The following is a 21,691-nucleotide window of genomic DNA, read 5'->3' on the forward strand; positions in this document are numbered from 1 at the left end:
TAGTTAATATGAAACTTTGTCTCTGGTCTGTGGGTATTTTGTTTTTTCTTTCATTTCTCTGTTGGATTATTTGCTGTTCCCACCATTTAAACTCTGCACTGGAACTAATTTGTTGTCCTTGCTTACTTCTAAAATAGGGGGACTTTGTGTGGGGACCAGTACTTGAACTCTGTGGTTGAACTAAATTGCTGCTTTGCTGCTGATTCCCTAGGGAAGGCTTTTTGTGCAGCTCAGATTTTAATGGTTGACTTTATAGGTACTTCTGGGTCTTGAGAGATCCAGTGCACCTGGGTTGTGTAGAAACTCTGGTCTGGGCCTAAGTCTTTCCATCAAACTGCACCCCATGCAATTCTATATTCCTGACCAGTCTCCTCTGAGTGGTCCTATGCTGATTGGGGGGCAGGTCAGCTGTCCTTGCTGTGCCCCAGTGTTTTCCCAGTGGGCTCCCCTCCCCCACCACCCATGTTGCAAACACTTCCCATGCACGGGCCATACACTGGTCCCTTGTGATGATTCACCAGCCTCTGAGTGGCTCCTTTTTTTCAGTTGTGGCTCCTCCCTCCTATGTGTGGTCCTACTGGCCTGGAGGCCCCATGGCCTTCTTCTCCCTTGCAGCCTCCAAGCAACTGCATCTGAAGGGCACAGCTGTGGCTTTTGCCAGCTCCTGCTCTGTGTGCTCAGCAGCTCCAGCCTGGACATGGCCGGGGCTTGAAGTGGTCAGAGTGATTTTTTCTTTCTCTCATCATGGCCTCTTCCACCTTCATGCATACCATAGGTCTCTTCTCCTCTTCCCCTGAGCTGTAGCAGCCCCAGCTTGGTTGTCGTTGCTTTTTTATAGTTGTAAATTGGTTGATTTGTGGGAAAGAGTGATGCTGGGGACCATCTATTCCACCATCTTCACTGGAAGCCTCCCCACTACAGTTTATTGAACAGACTGTCTTTTCCCTAATATGTATTCTTGGCACCTTTATCAAAGATTAGTTGGCTATAGGTGTGTAATTTATTTCTGCTCTCTATTCTGTTTAATTGATCTATGTGTCTGTTTTTATGCCAGCACCATGCAGTTTTGGTTACTATAGCTTCATAGTATAATTTGAAGCCAGGTGGTGTGATGCCTCCAGCTTTGTTCACTTTTCTCAGGATTGCTTTGACTATTCAGGGTCTTTTTTAGTTTCATGTGAATTTTTGGATTATTTTGTCTATTTCAGTGAAGAATGTCATTGGTATTTTGATAGGGATTGCATTAAATCTGTAGATTTCTTTGGATAGAATGACCATTTTAAAAATATTAATTCTTCTAGTCCTTGAACAAGAGGTATCATTCATTTATTTATGACCTCTTTAATTTTTTCAAAGTTGGATAGTTTTCATTGTAGAGGTCTTTCATCTCCTTGGTTAAATTTATTCTGAGTTATCTTATTTTTTGTAGTTATTGTAAAATGAATTGTTTTCTTGATTTCTTTTTCAGGTAATTAGCTATTGGTATATAGAAATACTGCTGACTTTTGTATGTTGATTTTGTATCCTGCAACTTTACTGAATTCATTTATTAGTTCTAACAGTTTTTTGGTGGAGTCTTTAGGGTTTTCTACATATATGATCATGTTGTCTGCATACAGGGACAGTTTGACTTCTTCCTTTCCAATGTGGATATGTTTTATTTTTTTCTCTTGTCTATTTGCTCTGGCTAGGACTTCAGTACTATGTTGAATAGAAGTGGAGAATGTGGTCATCCTTGTCTTGTTCCTGCTCTAAGAATGAAAGTGTTCAGCTTTTTCCCATTCAGCATAATGTTAGCTGTAGGTTTATCATATATGGCCTTTATTGTTTTGAGGTGCATATCTTCTATACCTAGTTTGTTAAGAGTTTTTATCATGAAAGAATGTTGAATTTTGTCAAATGCTTTCTCTGCATCAAATGAAATGATCATATGGTTTTTGTCTTCCTGTTAATGTGGTGTATCATATTTATTGATTTATGTATATATATATATTTTTTTTTCAGTGACAGACTTTATTTATTTATTTATTTATTCTGTCTACCTATCTATTTTTTTAAAATATTTTTTTAAACTTTTATTTTGTCGATATACATTGTGGTTGATTATTCTTGCCCCTTACCAAAACCTCCCTCCCTCCTCCCTCTCCTCCCTCCCCCCCAACAATGTCTTTTCTGTTTGCTTGTCGTATCAACTTCAAGTAATTGTGGTTGTTATATCTTCTTCCCCCCCCTGGTTTTTTTTTTTTTTTTTTTTTTGTGTGTGTGTGTGTGTGTGTGTGTGTGTGTGTGAATTTATTTATTTATTTTTAGCTCCCATCAATAAGTGAGAACATGTATTTTTCTTTCTGTGCCTGACTCGTTTCACTTAATACAATTCTCTCAAGGTCCATCCATGTTGTTGCAAATGGCAGTATTTCATTCGTTTTTATAGCTGAGTAGTATTCCATTGTGTAGATGTACCACATTTTCCATATCCACTCATCCGATGATGGACATTTGGGCTGGTTTCAACTCCTGGCTATTGTAAAGAGTGCTGCAATGAACATTGGGGAACAGGTATACCTTCGACTTGATGATTTCCATTCCTCTGGGTATATTCCCAGCAGTGGGAGATTTATGTATATTAAGCCATCCTTGCCTCCCTGGGATAGATCCCGCTTGATCATAGTGAATGATCTTATTAATGTGCAGTTCAATTTGGTTTGCTAGCATCTTGAGAATTTTTGCGTCTATGTTCATTAGGGATATTGGCCTGTAATTTCCTTTTTGTTGTTGTTGTTGTGTCCTTGTCTGGTTTTGGAATCAGAGTAATGCTGGCCTCAAAAATGAGTTTGGAAGTATTCCTTCCTCCTCATTTTTTTTTTTTTTTTGTTGGAAATTTTCTAAAGAAAATTGGTATTAGTTTTTATTTAAATATTTGGTCGAATTCAGCAGTGAAGCTGTCAGGTCCTGGGCTTTTCTTTAAAGGAAGACTTTGTATTACTGATTCAATTTCCTCACTTGTTATTGGTCTGTTCAGGTTTTCTATTTCTTCATAATTTAATCTTGGTAGGTTGTATTTGTCCAGGAATTTATCCATTTCTTCTATGTTATCAAATTTGTTGGTATATAGTTGTTCATAATAGTTTCTTATGATCCTTTGTATTTCTCTCATTTCAGTTGTCATATCTCCTTTTTCATTTCTGATTGTATTTGAGTCTTCTCTCTGTTTTCTTGGTTAGTCCATCTAAATTTTGTCAATTTTGTTTATCTTTAAAAAAAAAAACAACTCTTCACTTCACGAATCTTGTCAATTGGGTTTTTTTTTTATAGCTTCTATTTCATTTATTTCTGCTCTGAGATTTATTATTTCTTTCCTTCTGCCAATTTTGGGTTTAGTTTATTGTTTTCTAGTTGCTTTAGGTGCATTTTTAGGTTGTTTATTAAAAACATTCTTCTTTTTTAATATAGGCATTTATCACTGTACACTTTCCTCTGAGAGCTGCTTTTGCCATGTCCCGTAGGTTTTTGTATGATGTGTTTCCATTCTCATTTGTCTCAAGGAATTTAAAAACTTCCCCTGTAATTTCTTCATTAACTCATTGATTGTGTAGGAGCATGTTGCTTAATTTCCACATATTTGTAAGCTTCCAAAGTTTTTCTTGTTAATTTCTAGTTTTATACCTTCGTGGTCGGAAAAGATAGTTGATATGAGCTCTATCTTTTTAAATTTGTGTAGACTTCTTTTGTGGCCTAATATATGATCTATCCTGGAGAATGTTTCATGTACAGTTGAGAAAAATGTGTATTCAGCAGCCATTGGATGGAATGTTCTATTAATGTCTGTAAGGTCCTTTTGGGCTTAAGTCAGATGGAGTTTAAGTCAGATTTTTTTTTGTTTATTTTCTGCCTAGATTATCTGTCCATTGTTGAAAGCTGGTGTTGAAGTCCTCTACTACTGTTGAATTGCAAGCTCTCTCTCTCCTAATGATGTTTGCTTTATATATCTGGGTGCTCCAGAGTTGGCTGCATATGCACTGACAATTGTTATATCCTATTGTTGAATTGACTCCTTATAATAACCTTCTTTGTCTCTTTTTTACTATTTTTGGTTTAAAGTCTATTTATCTGATATAATTATTGCTACTACAATGCTTTTGGTTTCTACTTGCATGGAGTATCTTTTCCTATCCTTTTACTATCAGTCTATGTTTGTCTTTAATAGTTAGGTGAGTCTTTTATTAGTTAGGCAGCATATCATTGGGTCTTTTTTTAAAAGAAATCCATTTAGCCCCTGTATGTCTTTTAATTGGAGAGTTTAATCAGATATGTTCAAGGTTTTTACGAATATGTGATAACTTATTCCTGCCATCTTGCTCATTTTCTGTTTTTTTTGTAGATCCTTAGTTTCTTGTTCTCTTGTTACTTACCTCTATGGATTGGTGGTTTTCTGTGGGGTTAAGCTTTGTTTTCTTTCTCTTTCTCATTTGTGTACCTGGTATAATTTCTTTCTTTCTTTTTTTTTGGGGGGGGTTAACATGGGGTTAACATAAAGAGTTAAGTTATTTTAAGCTGATAGGAACTTTGGTTGCATGAAAATACTCTAGACTCCCCCCACCCCCACCCCAACACACACACAGTTTATATTTTAGTGGCCTTAATTTACCTTTGTACCTATTGTATGTTCCTTAGCCATTAATTGTAGCTCTTGTTGTTTTTTGGCCATTTTGACTTTAAACTTTCATACTACAGGATTGAAGGTTTACGTGGCACCATTACTTCACTGGGGTATTCTGAGTTTGAATTATGAATTTACCTCTACTGATGAGTTTTGTACTTTTTTATGTTTTCATAATAGTAATTATCATCTTTCATTTCCAGTTGTAGCACTCCCTTAAGCATTTCTTGTAAAGCTGGCCTAGTAGTGATGAATTCCCTCAGGTTTTGCTTGTCTGGGAAGGTCGTTATTTCTCCCTCATTTCTGAAGTACAGCTTTGCTGGATAAAGTATTCTTGGCTGACAGTTTTTCCCCCCAGTATATCGAATATATATCATCCCATTCTCTCCTGGCCTGCCAGGTTTCTGATGAGAAATCTGCTCATTGTCTAATGGAAATTCCCTTATATGTGACTTGACACTTTTCTCTTGCAGCTTTTAGAATTCTGTCTTTACTTTTTTTTTTCCCAGCCACTTTTGTGTTTTATTGATGCTGTGATGCTCAGGCCTTGACTGTGTACTCTTCAGTGGGTAAGCCACTTTGCCTATTTGTTGTTAGGTTCTCCTTGTGCTTGTTGAGCTGGTGATGCATGGCATGCATTTTCTTGGGCTGCAGATCCAGGGGCTTGTACTTTTTGCTCTTGTAGAAATTGCTGAGGTTTTCTTTCTAAGTCTGGCTAATAACTATAGAAAAATGGGTGATGAATTTGTAGACATCTCGTATCTGGGTGAGCTTGGACACCGTGTTGCCTGTCACTTTGACAATCTGAAGCTGGGACAGTTCACTCATTTCACTTATACATAAACTATAATTATTTAATGCATTGTCACTCTTACATTAAACAAACTGTTAGATCAAGTAAGAATAAGAAATATGAGTTTTTAATTTAGCTTCATGGATCCATTCTCTAATACTCTTCCTTTCTTTGTATATATCCAAGCTTCTCACCTATAACATTTTCCTTCTCTCTGAAGAGCTTCTTTTACCATTTCTTGCAAGGCAGGTCTACTGGCAACATATTCCCCCAATTTTGGTTTGTCTGAGAAAGTATTTATTTCTCCCTCACTTTTGAAAGATAATTTCACAGAATACAGAATTATAGGTTGTTGGGCTTTTTCTCTCAACCTCTTTTTCTCTCCACTCTCTTTTCGTTTGCATGATTTTTGAGGAGTGAATGGATGTAATTCTTATCTTTGCTCACTCCCTTATAGGTAAGGTGTTTTCCCTCCTCCTTAGGGCTTCTTTCTACAGTTTGAATATAATATGTCTAGGTGTAATTATTTTGGGCATTTATTCTGCTTGGCGTTCTCTGAATTTTCTGGATCTGTGATTTGGTGTCTGACATCAATTTAGTGAAGTTCTCAGTCATTATTGCTTCAAATATTTCTTCTGTTACTTTCTCATTTTCTTCTCCTCCTGGTATTCCAATTCCACAAGTTACATCTTTTGTAGTTGTAACAGTTCTTGCAGATTCTCTTCCATTTTCCCCCTCAATCTTTTATCTCTTTGCTCTTCAGTTTTGGAAGTTTCTATTAATATATCCATAAGCTCAGAGATTCTTTCCTCAGCTGTGTTCACTCAGTGAATGAACCCATCAAAGGTGTTCTTCATTTCTGTTACAGTGTTTTTTTATCTCTAGCATTTCTTTTTTATTATTTTTTATAATTTCTATTTCTCCTTTTACATTACCCATCTGTTCTTGCATGTTGTCTGCTTTTGCCATTAGTTCCTTTAGCATATTAATAATAGTTATTTTAAATACATGGTCTGATAATTCCAACATACTGGACATACCTGCATCTGGTTCTGGTTGCTTACTCTTTCTCTTCAAAGTGTGTTTTTGTCTTTTAGTATACTTTGTAACATTTTTGTTGATGGCCAGATATAATGTACTAGATAAAAGGACCTGTGGTAAATAAGCCTTTAGCGATGTGATGGTAAGGCCTGGAGGGACGAGAAGTATTGTATTGTCCTGTGATTAGGTCTCAGTCTTTTAGTGATCCTGTGCCTTTGCTTCCACCTTACTTTTTGCTAGCTTGTCTTTTTTTCTTCTTCTTTTTCGCCCCCCAAGTCCTTAACCTTCAGCCCCTTCTCAAAGGGCTGATGGAGTTCCCTGGCATTCATCTGCCTTCCGTCACAAGTACATCTCAGTTATTTTTTTTTAAACCCCTTTAGTTAGGAAAGGATGGCTACAGGTGGCTGAAGTTGGGCATCTACCTTCCCCAGGTTTGTTAGGCTCTGATAAAACCACAGTAGGTTAGGATCTGGTAAAACAGCTTCTTTTGAAGGCAGGCCTTGTTAAGAAGAGCAGAATGTCCTGATGTATTTCAAAATTACACCATTACTTTATCTTTCTCTTCCCTCTTCTCATTACTTTTTCCCTTCCCCTGCTGGAAGTCAAGGGGTCTTTTCTTTGATTTTCCCTGTGAGAACTTGGGAGAGCTCCTGGAAGGCAGCTTTGCTCAACACTATGCAACTAACACTGCCCCTTGGTAGAGCTCCTGGAGGGAAAACTCACAAAAATGTGAGCACTCCCCCACCCCAAAAGTGGGTCCTTCTGGAGTTTTTAACTCTCAGGCTTGTTCACACGGAGGCTCCAGCAGTTCATCACCCACAGTTCGGGTTTTTCTACGCCGATCATCGCTCCCACAGAGATTTCTGTTGATGGGCTTCTGCCCCCGTGTTCTGATTCGCTGTATCCTCCTGTCTGTGCGGGCACTCGCTTGCCCTGTGACTTTAATTCTCTGACAGATCTAAGAAGAGTTGTTGGTTTTCAGTTGTTCAGCTTTTTACTTGAAAGGACAGAGTGATGATTTCCAAACTCCTTACATGCCAGACTGGACAAATTTCTTTTTATTTCAAAAACTTCCCTCATTTTCTCTTAAGGCATTATGTATTGTGTTTACTTGCTCTTGTGATCCTTCTAGTTTAAGGTTTATTCCTGAAATAATTTTTCTTTTATTTTTAATTCCTTACTGAATTCTCTCATCTCTTTTCTTTTCTTTTCTTTTTCACTTTTTTGTTTCTATTTTTTATCAAACAGGAAGTACTGTCATTTTGATGGCAGGTTCCCCTGAAGGTTATGTCTTGAGTTTGTAACAGCGTCCAGGACTGTTCTGTTGATTCTCAAAATAAGAAACTTTTTTTTTTCTTTTGACAAATAATGTGCCCTGGAATTAAGTGTGAGTGGATCTGTCTGTATTTCTTTTTTTTTTTTTTTTTTTTTTTTTTGTCGTTTTCGTGACCGGCACTCAGCCAGTGAGTACACCAGCCATTCCTATATAGGATCCGAACCCGCGGCGGGAGCGTCGCCGCGCTCCCAGCGCCGCACCCTCCCGAGTGCGCCACGGGCTCGGCCCTGTCTGTATTTTTTAAGTGTACAGACAGAGATGAATGTGTGTGGCTTCAGCAGACCCAGACTCGTCCAGGGACAGCTTGGCAATGGAGGCTGGGTGGGGAGCAGAGAAAAGTCATCACAGGAACCGTGGCCAGACACTTGCAGGGGGAAGGGAAGGGAAAGCGAATGAGTGACGAGGGGCAGGTGAGTGCTGGGGAACTCCATCAGCCCTTTGAGAAGGGGCTGAAGGTTAGAGATGGGGGATGAAGACGTAGAAAAAAGGCTGGTAAGAAGGTCTGAGGATGGAGGCAAGAAAGCTATACTTGAAAGCTGTAGATTAAGCAGTAAAGTATCTTTCAATAAAACTGCCCCTTCCCAGGTGACACCTGTGAACTCCTTGTTAGGCACAAACATGGCACTGTTTGCTAGGAAGCTATTCTCTCACTTCCGTGAAATAGTAAAGAGCAACGAGAAGTTATTTCAGCAGCTCCCCAGACACTCCTTTCCCTATGCTCTACACTAGACACACGGCTTAGAACCCAGAGCCCAAGCAGCTGTGACACACCCACAGTGACACGCTGCATGGGGCATATCTTGGCCCTCCTGCTTAAAGCACATTCTCTGAGCCGGGTCTTCTTTGGAACCAACCCAATGGCAGGCAACTCCTACAGGTAGACGACTGGTTAGTGACCCTAAAGAGCACTTGAGAAACTTGAAATGTCCCCTTCTCTTTCCTTGGCATAATGGAATCTAGGAAGATTTCCTTTTGTTTCCTTTTTTTAAAAACAACAGCAACAAAAAGCCATACATCGTATCCTTTTTTGGAGGCTTCCCAGGTTGCTTTGGGACTATGATCAGCCCTGTAACCCACCCTCACCTTGAACCCTGCCCCAGCAGTGTGTCAAGACTGATACTTGCTGCTTAGCTCAGGTCCCTCTGTCCCAGCAACCCGGATTGGCTCGGGAATGAAGAAAAGGAAAGCGTGGATAAACTCCCCGCTGCCTTTCAGACCACACGCCTTTGCTGCAGACTCAGCCAAACAACGGTCCAAGCGCTTGCTGCTGTGTGGTTTTTAACGATGAGCTGCTTGTCACCTAATTTCTGAGTTGTTCTAGATCTTATATTGTTATTTCATGTCTTGTACCATTTAAAAATTCCATTGAGCTCATTTTGAAATAGAAGGTTACAATTTTGATTAATTCTGGAGCCTATTTTATTGTGTATTTTCATTGCCTATAAGGATGTTATTTTGATCCTTATTTTCTTTTTTCTTACAATAACTTTGTATGGTCTTTGACACACATACTTTGATTTATTTTCATGTGAAATTAGTTTTTCTGAACTCTTGGAAGGAGGCGTGATTCAGAGTAGTTTTCCTGGCTTGCTAGAGCTCCCTCTTCTGTTGTTTCATGAAATACTGAAAAATATGGTGGAGAGCTGGCTGAGAATAGCTCCGTTCATCTCCCCGATCTTACTGGACATTCTCTTTTCTTCATCTCTCTTGCCCTGCAAGATGGGGCCCTGCCCTTAAAGGGAGGCCAGACAGGTCAAGTTTGAGACTTCATAAGGGGTGTACTCCTCCTGGTCCTTCATACCTCACTAAGACTCCTTTGTACTCACTAGCTATTGGAATGCTGAAAGCACTGTCTTTCAGCTACTAAATTAAAATTGTCCCCATTATGCTTTCCAGCTGATACCTATTGTGTATTTGGGGTCTCTTTCTCAGGCTTATCATATATCCCATTGCTTTCATCTGCTTTCTCTTGTACCGATGCTGATGCAGGTCTTGGGGCCATTAGGATTTTGTCCTCAAGTGTATTTTGATGTTTGTGGGGGTAACTTAGTACCCAGTTTTTTTTCCAATTGAAGTATAATTTACGAGCAATAAAGTACATGGTTCTTAAGTGTTATATTGAGTGCATGTTGACAATGTATGCATTCACCGTCATCTAGTTTTGAGGTAAATATTGTTCATAGTTTTTTAAAAAATAGGCATAAATTTACTTAACAAAATTCACTATCTTAACCGTTCAAAAATGTACAATTCAGTGGATTTTTAGTATATTTGTAAATTAGTGCAATCATCACAGCTATTTAATTCCAGAACATTTCTATAATCCGCAAAAGAAATTCCATACCCATTACAAGTCAGTATTACTCCCTAGCCCCTGGCAACCACTGATTTGCTTTCTGTCTCCATGGATTTGCCTATGCTGGACATTTCATGTAAATGGAATCACATAATATGTGGCCTTCTGTGTCTAGCTTCTTTCAATAACATAATGTTTTCAAAGCTCATCCATGTTGTAGCATGAATCAGTTCTCTATTCCTTTATCTGGCTAAATAAAATTTCATTGTATGCGTGTACTGTATTTCAGTTTTCCATTCATCAGTTGTAGGACATTTGTTTCCTGTTCCCTTCTCTCCACTTTTTGGCTATTCTAAATAATGCTGCTATGAACATTCATGTAGAAATTTGTTTTGTGGATGTATGTTTTCATTTCTCTTGGGTATATATCTAGGTGTGGAATTGCTGGGTAACTTTATGTTTATCCTTTTGAGGAACCGTGAGACTGTTTTCCAAAGTGGTTGCACCATTTTACATTCCAATCAGCAATGTATGAGGGTTCTAATTTCTTGTAACTAAAACTTCTTTGTGATTATAGTCATTTTGTGGTATGAAGTAGAATTTCATTGTGGTTTTAATTTGCATTTTACTAATAATGTTGAGCATCTTTTCATGTGTCTATTGACATTGTATATCTTTTTTGGAAAAATGTCTATTGAGATCCTTTGCCCACTTTATAATTGGGTTATTTGTTCTCTTTATTATTGAGTTGTAAGAGTTCTTCATATATTCTAGAAAAAGTCTCTTACTAGCTATACAATTTACAAATATTTTCTCCCACTCTCTGGTTTGTCTTTTCCACTTTCTTGATGGTCTTGGGGCTTTGACTTATCTTTGACATAAAGTCTGGTATCCTTTGAAGCACAAATGTTTTAAATTTTGATAAAGTCCAATTTATTTTTCTTCTGTTGCTTGTGCTTTTGATGTTTTACCTAAGAAGGCATTGCCTAAATGAACACTTTTCTCTTTTTTTTTTATAAGATTTTATAGCCTTAAAATCTTATGATTTAGTTTCATGATCTGCCTTGCATGTTTTTGTGTGTGTGTGTGTGTATGGCATGTGGGATTCCAAATTCATTCTTTTGTACGTGGATATGCAGTTGTCGCAGCATCATTTGTTGAGGACTATTCCCTCCCCATTGTACTGTCTTGGCATCTTTGCTGAAAATCAAGCGATGTGAGGTTTTATTGCTGAACTCCTGATTCTATTCCATTGATCTCTGTGCTATTCTTATGCCAGTACTACACTATCTTGACTACTGTAGCAGGTTTTGAAATTGGGAAGTGCAAGTGTTCCAACTTTGTTTTTCTCCTTCTTGATTACGTTGGCTGTTCTGGCTCCTTTGAGTGTGCATTTGAATTTTAGCATGAGCTGTCAATTTCTGAAAAATAAGTTGGAATTTTGACAGGAATTGCATTGAATCTGTAGAACAATTTAAGAAATATTGTCATCCTAACAATATTGAGTCTTCTGATCCATGAACATGGGATGTCTTTCATTTATTTAGATCTTCTTTAATTTCTTCCAGTAATGTCTCATAGATTTACCAGTTTAAGTTTTGCATTTATTTTGTTAAACTTATTCCTAAGTGTTTTATTTTTTGATGCTGTTATAAATGGAATTGTTTTCTTAATTTCATATTCACATTGTTAATTGCTAGTGAATACAAATACAATTTCTGTATTTTTGTATTTTTGTATCTTGATCTTGTATCCTGTAACCTTGCTGAACTTGTATGTTAGTTTTAATAGTTTCTAGTGGATTATTTAGGATTTTCTCTATATAAGATAGTTCCATCTTTGAACAGAGACAGTTTTACTTTTCCTTTTCCAATCTGAATGTTTATTTCTCCTCCCTCCACCTCCATTACCCTGGCTAGAACCACCGGTACAATATTAAAAAAAGTGATGAGAATGGACATCCTTGTCTTTTCTCTGTTCTTGGAGAGAAAGCATTCAATTTTCACCATTAAGTAAACCATTAAGGTTTTTTATTGATGTTCCTTTCAGACTGAGGATGTTCTCCGTATTCCTGGTTTGCTGAGTATATATGCTATGGTTTGAATGTGTCCCTTTCAAAATTCATGTCAAAACTTAATTTCCATTGAGGTTATATTAAAAGGTGGGGCCTATTGGGAAGTGAATAAGCCATGAGGGCAGAACCCTCTTGAATGGATTAGTGCCTTGAAAGGAAAAGGCTTGGAGGGAACTAACATAGGCCCTTTTGTTCTTTGGCTCTTCCTCTCCTCTGCCATGTGTGGTCATCTGGAAAGTGCCATCTATGAGGAATGGACTTTCACCAGACACTGAACCTGCCAGTGCCTTCATCTTGAACTTCCCAGCCTCCAGAACTGTGAAAATAAACCTCTGCTCTTTATAAATTACTTGGTCTATGGTAATTTGTTGTAGCAGCACAAATGGATTAAGACAATATATATTTTTTAATTATGAAGGAGTGTTAGGTTCTATCAAATTCTTTCTGCATCTCTTAAAGTGATCATGTGTTTTTGTTTTTTATTCTATTTACATGGTGAATTACATTAATTGATTTTCATATGTTGAGCCAACCTTGCACTTCTGGGAGAAATCCCACTTGGTCATGGTGTATAATCCTTTTTATATGTTCCTTGATTTGATTTTCTGGTATTTTGTTGAAGATTTTTTTTTTTTGAAGTTGAAAATTTAATATTTTTGTTATGAGAACCAAGGCTAGAACTTTGCATTATTTCACAGCACTTTTTTTTTTAGAAGGTGAATATCATCAGTTTTTACTAGTCTGAGGTACTTGAGGCCTTACCTAGTTTGGATAACTCAAGGGTACTTCACATTCAAGAATATTATTTTCAGAACATTTTACAACCTATTTTAAAATCCAATATTCTTATGAGGGAGGCCATGATAAGCTCACTTTTACTGGTAAAAGAAAAATACAGAAAGTTTAAACAAAAGAACATGCCCTGGACCTCAGGTTTTTTCCTATAAAGTTTTCATATCACAGTGTCAATTATAATTAATACAAAACCCAGCAGTTTTAAAGTCACATTTAATGTTGGTTAACTCCTACTTATTACCATCTTGTTTAGAATGTAATATCCTCACTTTGGTGCAGTAAAAAATTTTTTTCTAATATAAATTAAATATATTACTTGTCATAGGCTATTCTTAATAGTAGCTTACTATTAAGACAAAAACAAAAACACCTTGCAAACATACAATTTCCTAGCAAAATTTTAAGTACTGAATTCTCATGTAAGGCACTTCCATTCATTTTCAAATAAAAGTTTCATAAGAAGTTTTCTAATTTTTTTGTAATCAAGTCTTCCTAAGTTACACAGTAATAATGTTACTTTAAGTCAAACTTTATTAAATACTCAATTTTAGCATAATTGCCGTATATATCTTTATCTCTGAAAAGAGTGAAGGATGAACATCAAGTTCTGTGCAAGCTAAATTTCAGTAAAGGTAGTCTTCGTCTGCTTTAGTTAGAGAATTGGTAATATTTTACCTTGTTGATCTTGTTCAAGAATCCTGAAATCTTCCACAGGAAGATTACTTACTTAAGGCAGGTGGTAAAATATGTTCTGATGTGCCCTTAGGTAATGCATCATTTGCTTCTAAATTCTTCACTCAGCACGTGGCTTTAATCCCTCTTCAAGTTGCTCTGTGTTCTTTTCGTAGGCAAGTTTTCATCTTTCTTCTTAAGCTTGCTATTTCTTTTTCTAGTTTAACTATTTTCTTTTTGGCCTCCATAGGGCTCCTAAAGGCATAACTATGTTCAAGTGGTACTTGCTTACTACTAATGTTTGATTTAAAATTAGATGGTCCACCTGGAGTACAACCATTGTTTTTCTTCAAAAGATTCCCTGACTTGAGTTTCATAGACTTTATATGGGCACAAAAGTAAAAAATGGTTGGAAAAGCATCTATTTTAAGTCATTGAGTGTGTCCTGTTAGATCAAAACAGAAGTCTTTAAAGCGCTTTGGACAAAGAAAAGTATGTTTTCCTGGCAAAAAGCTTTTTCACTTAACCAGGTGAACCCACAATTTTCTTCTTTTAGGATCCAAAGGAAACCTGTGGCAGCTGAAACTAATGTGCTGGTTGTAGGTGCCACCACAGCCCACCCTGGCACAGTAGGTTGGCATTCTGCCTTCACCATTCAGTGCTATCATAAGTCTTTTCTGAGGCGCTGGCTGCTAAGCTTCCCTTGGGCAAAGGCTGGACAATCGAGGCAGGCGAGAGGCCCACCGAGCTTAGTCCTGAAAACTGTGTGGTGAAAAGGGGGTGCGTACGTGGAGGGCTGGGGGAAGATGAGGGAGGGTCAACCTTCCCATCCTCTTTATTAATATAGCGGACTTGAGCCAGTCCCACCGTCCTGGGACTCCAACATGGTGGACACAAGCCATCCTTTCCCCCACCTTCAAAAGAGTGTAAGTCTACTGCATCTCTTCGGCAGCAGTCCCTGGAGCAGTTAAAAGGCAGAGGTGTTCCCCCTCCGGAGATGCTCTACTATGAAGCTCTCTCCAGGCTACAGCTAAGAGCAGGTCTGCCCACCCCCCTCCACACCTGGCTGTCCCTGCACATTGTGTTGTGAGGCTGCCACACGGAAAAGGAACCAGAATACCCAATTGAGAATATAAAAGGGGGTCTTCATTGGCCTGCTGGCGACTGTCTTTCCAAGAAAGTCTCAGAAGAGAGCAGCCCTGACTTGAAGTTTAGAAGGTTTTTTAAAAGGCACATTTTTACATTAGTCACACAGTTAAAATTATCAAATAGTCATACACTTATAGTTATCATATAGTCACACACATACACACATACCCTCCTGGCATGGGGAGGGGGTTTGGGGAGGTCTAGCACAAGCTGATAACAGAAGCTGAAACAAGCTAGTTAATCGCTCAGGGGCAGCTTGGGTGGGGAACAGCAGGCAAAATTTAGACTTTTCTAAGTGTAGGCTAATATTTAGCTTTTAACCTCTATTAAGGGGGCTGAAGAGCTGAGGAGGATTTTCAAACAACAACATTTTTAAAGCTATTCAAACACTATTTACACTTAATCTGCCTTGTTACACAGCAAGCAGTTTTACAGAAATGAATTTCGTATGTTATGAAAGTGGGGGTCACCCTATTTCAATTGCTGCTTTGCTCCTCTCTTTCTGCTTTCCTTTTGCATCAAATGCATATTTTCTAATGTGAATTTTTAATTTCTTTAAAAACTTTTCCACTATTTTTTGAGTCATTTTATTACCAAGTGCTCTAGGGCTTAACATAAATATTTTAACTTATCAGAATTGACTTCACATTTATACTAATTTAATTCCAGTAGGATATAGAAATGTTACTTTTATAAAGCTCTATTCCACCTTTCCTCTTTTTGTGATATTATTGTTATACATATTACATCTCTATATGTTTCCAATGATACAACACATTGTTATAGTTATCACCTTATATGATTTTACTTCATTAAGCTGAGAGGTGAACATTCTATATTTATAGAAGTTGTATTATTAACTTTACCAGTTTTTATTTTTTTTCTTTGTGGATTCAAGTCACCATCTCACGTCATTTTTTAAAAATAGATATATAGAGAGGTGTGGGAAAATAGCCTAAGTGATTCATTTTCAAGAATAGCTTAACAAGGGTTGCTTGATTAACTTGTAGTGTGATAACCCCTGACAGTACACTTTCCCTAGGGTGACTTTGTAAGATGGTGGCTGGTCACCTTGTTCTTTTTACTGCCTGGTTCTTCTTCCTCCTCAGGACTTCTGGCAGGCCTTCTTTGCAGGCTTGTCCTGAGTCCTCCCCTTTCCACATGAAGGAAGGGGACAATAAATGCCTTATAAGGAAGTAATAAAACTTAGGTGATGTTCAGGAAGATTGTGCAACCATAGTACTCAGCCAGTGAGGAACTGGGGGAGGGACTTGCGCACTAGGGAATGAATTGCTCAATGTAACCATTTCTGGTGTGCCTGCTTGGTTCATCGGACACCTGATCTTGCAAGACAACCATTAAAGTCTTGCTTTGCCATACCGCATGTCTGCGTATCCATCCTTTGGCATTATATGGGTGAGGACATTTCTCACAGAGGGATATTTATGTATTTATTTTTGGTTTAATTGTGCGATATTTATTTATTTATTTTTAAATATTATTTTAAATTGACAAATCGTAATTGTATATGTTTATGGGGTACAGTGTGAGGTTTTGATATATGTACACAATGGATGATAAAATAATGCTAATTAATATATCTATAGCCTTGCTTACCTGTCATTTTTTATGGTGAGACATTTAAAATTTACTCTTTTTAGTTATTTTGATATGTACATTATTATTGACTATAGTCTATAGATCCTGCTCTGCAATAGATCTCAAAACTCATTTCTCCTATCTGACACTTTGTACCCTTTCATCAACAACTTCCCATTCTCTCTCTTATCACCTTCCCAGCCTCTGATAACCATAATTCTACTCTACTTTTGTGAGTTCAACTTTTTTGGATTCTGCATAGAAGTGAGATCATGTAGTGTTTGCCTGTCTGTGCCTGGCTTATTTCACTTAGCATAATGTTCTCCAGGTTCATCTTTATTGTCACAGAGGACCAGATTTCCTTCTTTTTAAAGGCCAAATAGTATTCCGTTGTGTATATTATACAATACATTTTCTTTATCCATTCATCCATTGATGGACACTTAGGTTGATTTTTTATCTTGGCTACTATGAATAATACTTCAGTGAACATGGGACTGCAGATATCCCTTTGATGCACTGATTTCATTTCCTTTAGATGTATGCCCAGAGGTGGGATTGCTGGATCATATGATAATTTTATTTTTAGTTTTTTGAAGAACCTCCATGCCATTTTCCATAATGGCTGTACTAATTTACATTCCCACCAACAATGTACAAGAGTTCCCTTTTCTCTGCATCCTCATCAACATTTGTTATCTTTCATCTTTTTGATAAAAGTTATTCTAACTGGTGTGATGTGATATCTCATTGTAGTTTTAATTTGCATTTCCCTAATGATTAGTGATGCGGAGCACTCTTTTATGCACCTGTTGGCCAATTGTATGTCTTCTTTTGAGAAATGTCTGTTCATGTTCTTTGCTTATTTTTAAATCAGGTTATTTGTTTTCTTGCTATTGAGTTGTTTGAGTTTCTATATATTTTGAATATTAATCTTAATCACAATGATGTTATTTTCTTATTCAGTATAGTTTTGGCTCCACTCACCTACGTTGTAGTGTTGTCAAATATATTACATTTTTACATGTTACAGGTCTGACAGTACAATTACATACATTTTATTTTATACAACTGATTTTTAGATCAGTTAAAAGAAGAAAGAATATACATGAATACTGTCTTTTATAATTATATAATTATCTTTATCTGTGTACTTTTTTGTGTCTGGGGTCACAAAAAAGTAAATTTTAAGTTGCTTTAATTTTTGAAAGATAATTTTCCTGGATATTAGATTCTTGCTTGACACTCTTTTCTTTCAGCACAGTGAATATGTCATCCCATTGCCTTCTGGCCTCTATTATTTATTTTATTTTATTTTATCAATATAGAATGTAGTTGGTTTTCATGTCCCTTTACTGATTCCTCCCACCCCCCTCTCTCTCCCCCCTCCCACCCATCAACATCATATCTGTTCACTTGTCTTAACAAGTTCAAGTAATTGTTATTGTTGTGTCTTCTTCCCCACCCTGCCATTTGTTTGGGTATTTATTAATTTATTTTAGCTCCCACAAATAAGTGAGAACATGTGGTATTTCTCTTTCTGTGTCTGACTTATTTCACTGAATATGATTTTTTTCTAAGTCCACCCATGTTGCTGCAAATGGTGGTATTTCATTCTTTTTTTATAGTAGAATTGCGCTAGTATTCCATTGTGTAGATATACCACATTTTCCATATCCACTCATCTGATGATGGACATTTGGGCTGGTTCCAACTCTTGGCTATTGTGAATAGTATGGCAATAAACACTGGAGTATAGGTATCCCTTCGACATGATGATTTCCATTTCTGTGGGTATATTCCCAGCAGTGGAATAGCTGGGTCATATGGTAGATCTACCTGTATTGGTTGAGGAACCTTCAAACCATTTTCCATAAAGGCTGCACCATTTTGCAGTCCTGCCAACAGCGTAGGAGGGTTCCTTTTTCTCCTCAACCTCACCAGCATTTATCATTCTCAGTCTAACTGGAGTGAGATGATATCTTAGTGTGGTTTTGATTTGCATTTCCCAAATGCTGAGTGATGTTGAGCATTTTTTCACGTGTCTGTTGGCCATTTGTACATCTTCCTTTGAGAAATGCCTATTCAGCTCCCTTGCCCATTTTTTAATTGGGTTACTTGTTTTTTTTGCTGTAAAGTTGTTTGGGTTCCTTGTATATTCTGGATATTAATCCTTTTTCAGATGTATATTTTGCAAATATTTTCTCCCGCTCTGTTGGTTGTCTTTTCACTCTGTTAATTGTTTCTTTTGCTGTGCAGAAGCTTTTTAGTTTTGGGCTGGCCCGTGGTTCACTTGGAAAAGTGCAGTGCTGATAAAACCAAGGCCATGGGTTTGGATCCTATACAGGAATGGCTGGTTGGCTCACTGGGTGAGCGTGGTGCTGACAACACCAAGCCAAGGACTGAGATCCCCTTACCAGCCATCTTTTAAAAAAATTTTTTTAAAAAGAAGCTTTTTAGTTTGATATAATCCCATTTGTTTATTTTTCCTTTGGTTGCCTGTGCTTTTGGGGTTGTATTCATGAAGTCCGTACCCACTCCCACTTCCTGGAGTGTTTCAACTATGTTTTCTTTAAGGAGTTTTATTGTTTCAGGGTGTATATTTAATTCTTTAATCCATTTTGAGTTGATTTTGGTGTATGGTGAGAGGTATGGGTGTAGTTTCATTCTCCTGCATATGGATATCCAGTTTTCCCAGTGCTATTTGCTGAAGAGGCAGTCTCTTTCCCAGTGTATAGGCTTGGTGTCTTTGTCAAAGATCGGATGGCTGTAGGTGTGTGGGTTGATTTCTGGATTCTTTATTCTATTCCATTGATCAGTGTGTGTGTTTTTATGCCAGTACCATGCTGTTTTGATTATTATAGCTTTGCAGTATAGTTTAAAGTCAGGTAGTGTTATGCCTCCAGCTTTATTTTTTATTTTTTGCTCAGAATTGCTTTGGCTATTCATGGCCTTTTGTTATTCCATATAAATGTCTGGATAGTTTTTTCCATTTCAGAGAAAAATGTCATTGGAATTTTGATGGGGATTGCATTGAATTTGTCTATCACTTTGGGTAGTATGGACATTTTCCCAATGTTAATTCTTCCAATCCAAGAGCATGGGATATCTTTATATCTTCTTATGTCCTCTTTAATTTCTCTCAACAGTGTTTTGTAGTTCTCATTGTAGAGATTTTTCACATCCTTGGTTAACTTTTAAAAATTTTTTGGTGGCTATTGTACATGGGCTAGCTTTCGTGATTTCTTTTTCTGAATGTTCACTGTTGGAATATAGAAATGCTACTGATCTTTTTGTGTTGATTTTGTATCCTGCAACTTCGCTCAAATCATTTATCAACTCTAAATTTTTTTTTGTAGAGGCTTTAGGCTGTTTGATATCTAGGATCATGTCATCTGCAAACAGGGACAGTTTGACTTCATCTTTTCCAATCTGGATGCCCTTTATTTTCTTCTCTTCTCTGATTGCTCTGGCTAGTACTTCCAATACTATGTTGAATAGGAGTGGTGAGAGTGGGCATCCTTGTCTAGTTCCTGTTCTTAAGGGAAAAGCTTTCAACTTTTATTGCTTTGCCTCCCACAGATTTGTCACCCCTTTTCCCCTGGGGGATGGAGCCACCAAAGATTATTCAAAGCCCAACTCTTCTGAGCAGTGAGAAGCCTCAAAAAGGAGTTAATGCCCCAGCACCCTCAAGAGCAAGGCATCCTTCCATTTGGGAAATTAACAACAAATTGGGGTTCTCTTCCTGCATTTATTTTCCAGACCAGAAAGTTACAGGAAGAGACATAGGTGGGGTTTTTGCTAAGTACAGTTTAACAAGTTTAACAATAGAACTGGTAACATGCAATTAAGTCTATCCATTAATAAAAGCTTGATTCTAGCAAATATTCCTTCTCTCTCCAGCAGCTTCCTAGTAACTTTACATATCAATCAGTAGCTTGTCTATCTTTGAACGAGCAGCCTTGTTGTGTTACAATTCTTAACTTACAACAGAAACTAAATAGCCTGGGGAAAATTTCCTGTTTTTTGTAAGGTCAATATTTGAAACAGCAGGGCTTTGGAAAAGCAGGCCCTGTGAAGTACAGTTGCTTTATGCATACACTACAAACTTTCCCATTCAGGATGATATTGGCAGTGGGCTAATCATATATGGCTTTAATTATGTTGAGATACTTACCATCTGTACCTAACTTGTAGAGAGTTTTTATTATGAATGAATGTTGAATTTTGTCAAATGCTTTTTCAGCATCTATAGAGATGATCACATGGTCTTTGTCTTTGATTTTATTGATGTGGTGTATCACATTTATTGATTTGCATATGTTGAACCAACCTTGCATCCCTGGGATGAATTGCACTTGATCATGGTGTACACTTTTGTGTATGTGTTGCTGTATTCTATTAGCTAGTATTTTAGAGAGGATTTTTGTGTCTATATTCATCAAGGATATTGGCCTGTAGTTTTCTTTTTTTGTTGTATCTTTGTCTGGTTTTGGTATCAGGGTGATGTTTGCTTCATAGAAAGAGTTTGGGAGAATGGCCTCTGTTTCAATCTTTTGGAATAGTTTGTAGAGAATTGGTATCAATTCCTCTTTGAAGGTTTGGTAGAATTCTGCAGTGAACCCATCCGGTCCTGGGCTTTTCTTTGTTGGGAACCTTCTGATGACAGCTTCAATCTCTTTTATTGTTATTGGTCTGTTCAGATTTTCTACATCTTCTTGGCTTAGTTTTGGTAGTTTGTGTGTGTCCAGAAATTTATCCATTTCCTCCAGATGTTCAAATTTGTTGGCATATAGTTGTTTATAGTAGTCTCTCATGATTTCTTGTATTTCTGAGCTGTCAGTTCTTTTTCATTTCTAATTTTTGTTATTTGGGTCTTCTCTTTTATTTTCTAAGTTAGTCTTGCTAATGGTTTGTCAATTTTATTTATCTTTTCAAAAAACCAACTTTTTGATTCATTGAGGTTTTCTATTGTTTTTTGGGTTTCTATTTCATTAAGTTCTGCTCTTATCTTAATCATTTCTTTCTGTCTGCTAACTTTGAGTTTGAGTTGTTCTTGTTTTTCTATTTCTTTAAGGTGAAGTGTTAGGTTGTTTACTTGCCATCTTTCCATTCTTCTGAAGTAAGCATTTAATGAGATAAATTTCCCCCTTAGCACTGCTTTTGTAGTATCCCACAGATTTTGGTATGATGTGTCATTATTTTCATTAGTTTCAATAAATTTTTTGATTTCCTGTTTAATTTCTTCTTGGACCCACATGTCATTAAGTAGAATGCTG

General features: G+C 37.1%; 1 pseudogene; it reads right to left on the bottom strand.

The window, feature by feature from the left end:
- Window positions 1-13,608: 13,608 nt before the first annotated feature.
- LOC134381863 (THAP domain-containing protein 2-like) lies at window positions 13,609-14,305 on the bottom strand (annotated as a pseudogene).
- Window positions 14,306-21,691: the final 7,386 nt, after the last annotated feature.

This window comes from Cynocephalus volans, chromosome 7, assembly GCF_027409185.1.
Source record: "Cynocephalus volans isolate mCynVol1 chromosome 7, mCynVol1.pri, whole genome shotgun sequence".
Classification (NCBI taxonomy): Eukaryota; Metazoa; Chordata; class Mammalia; order Dermoptera; family Cynocephalidae; genus Cynocephalus; species Cynocephalus volans.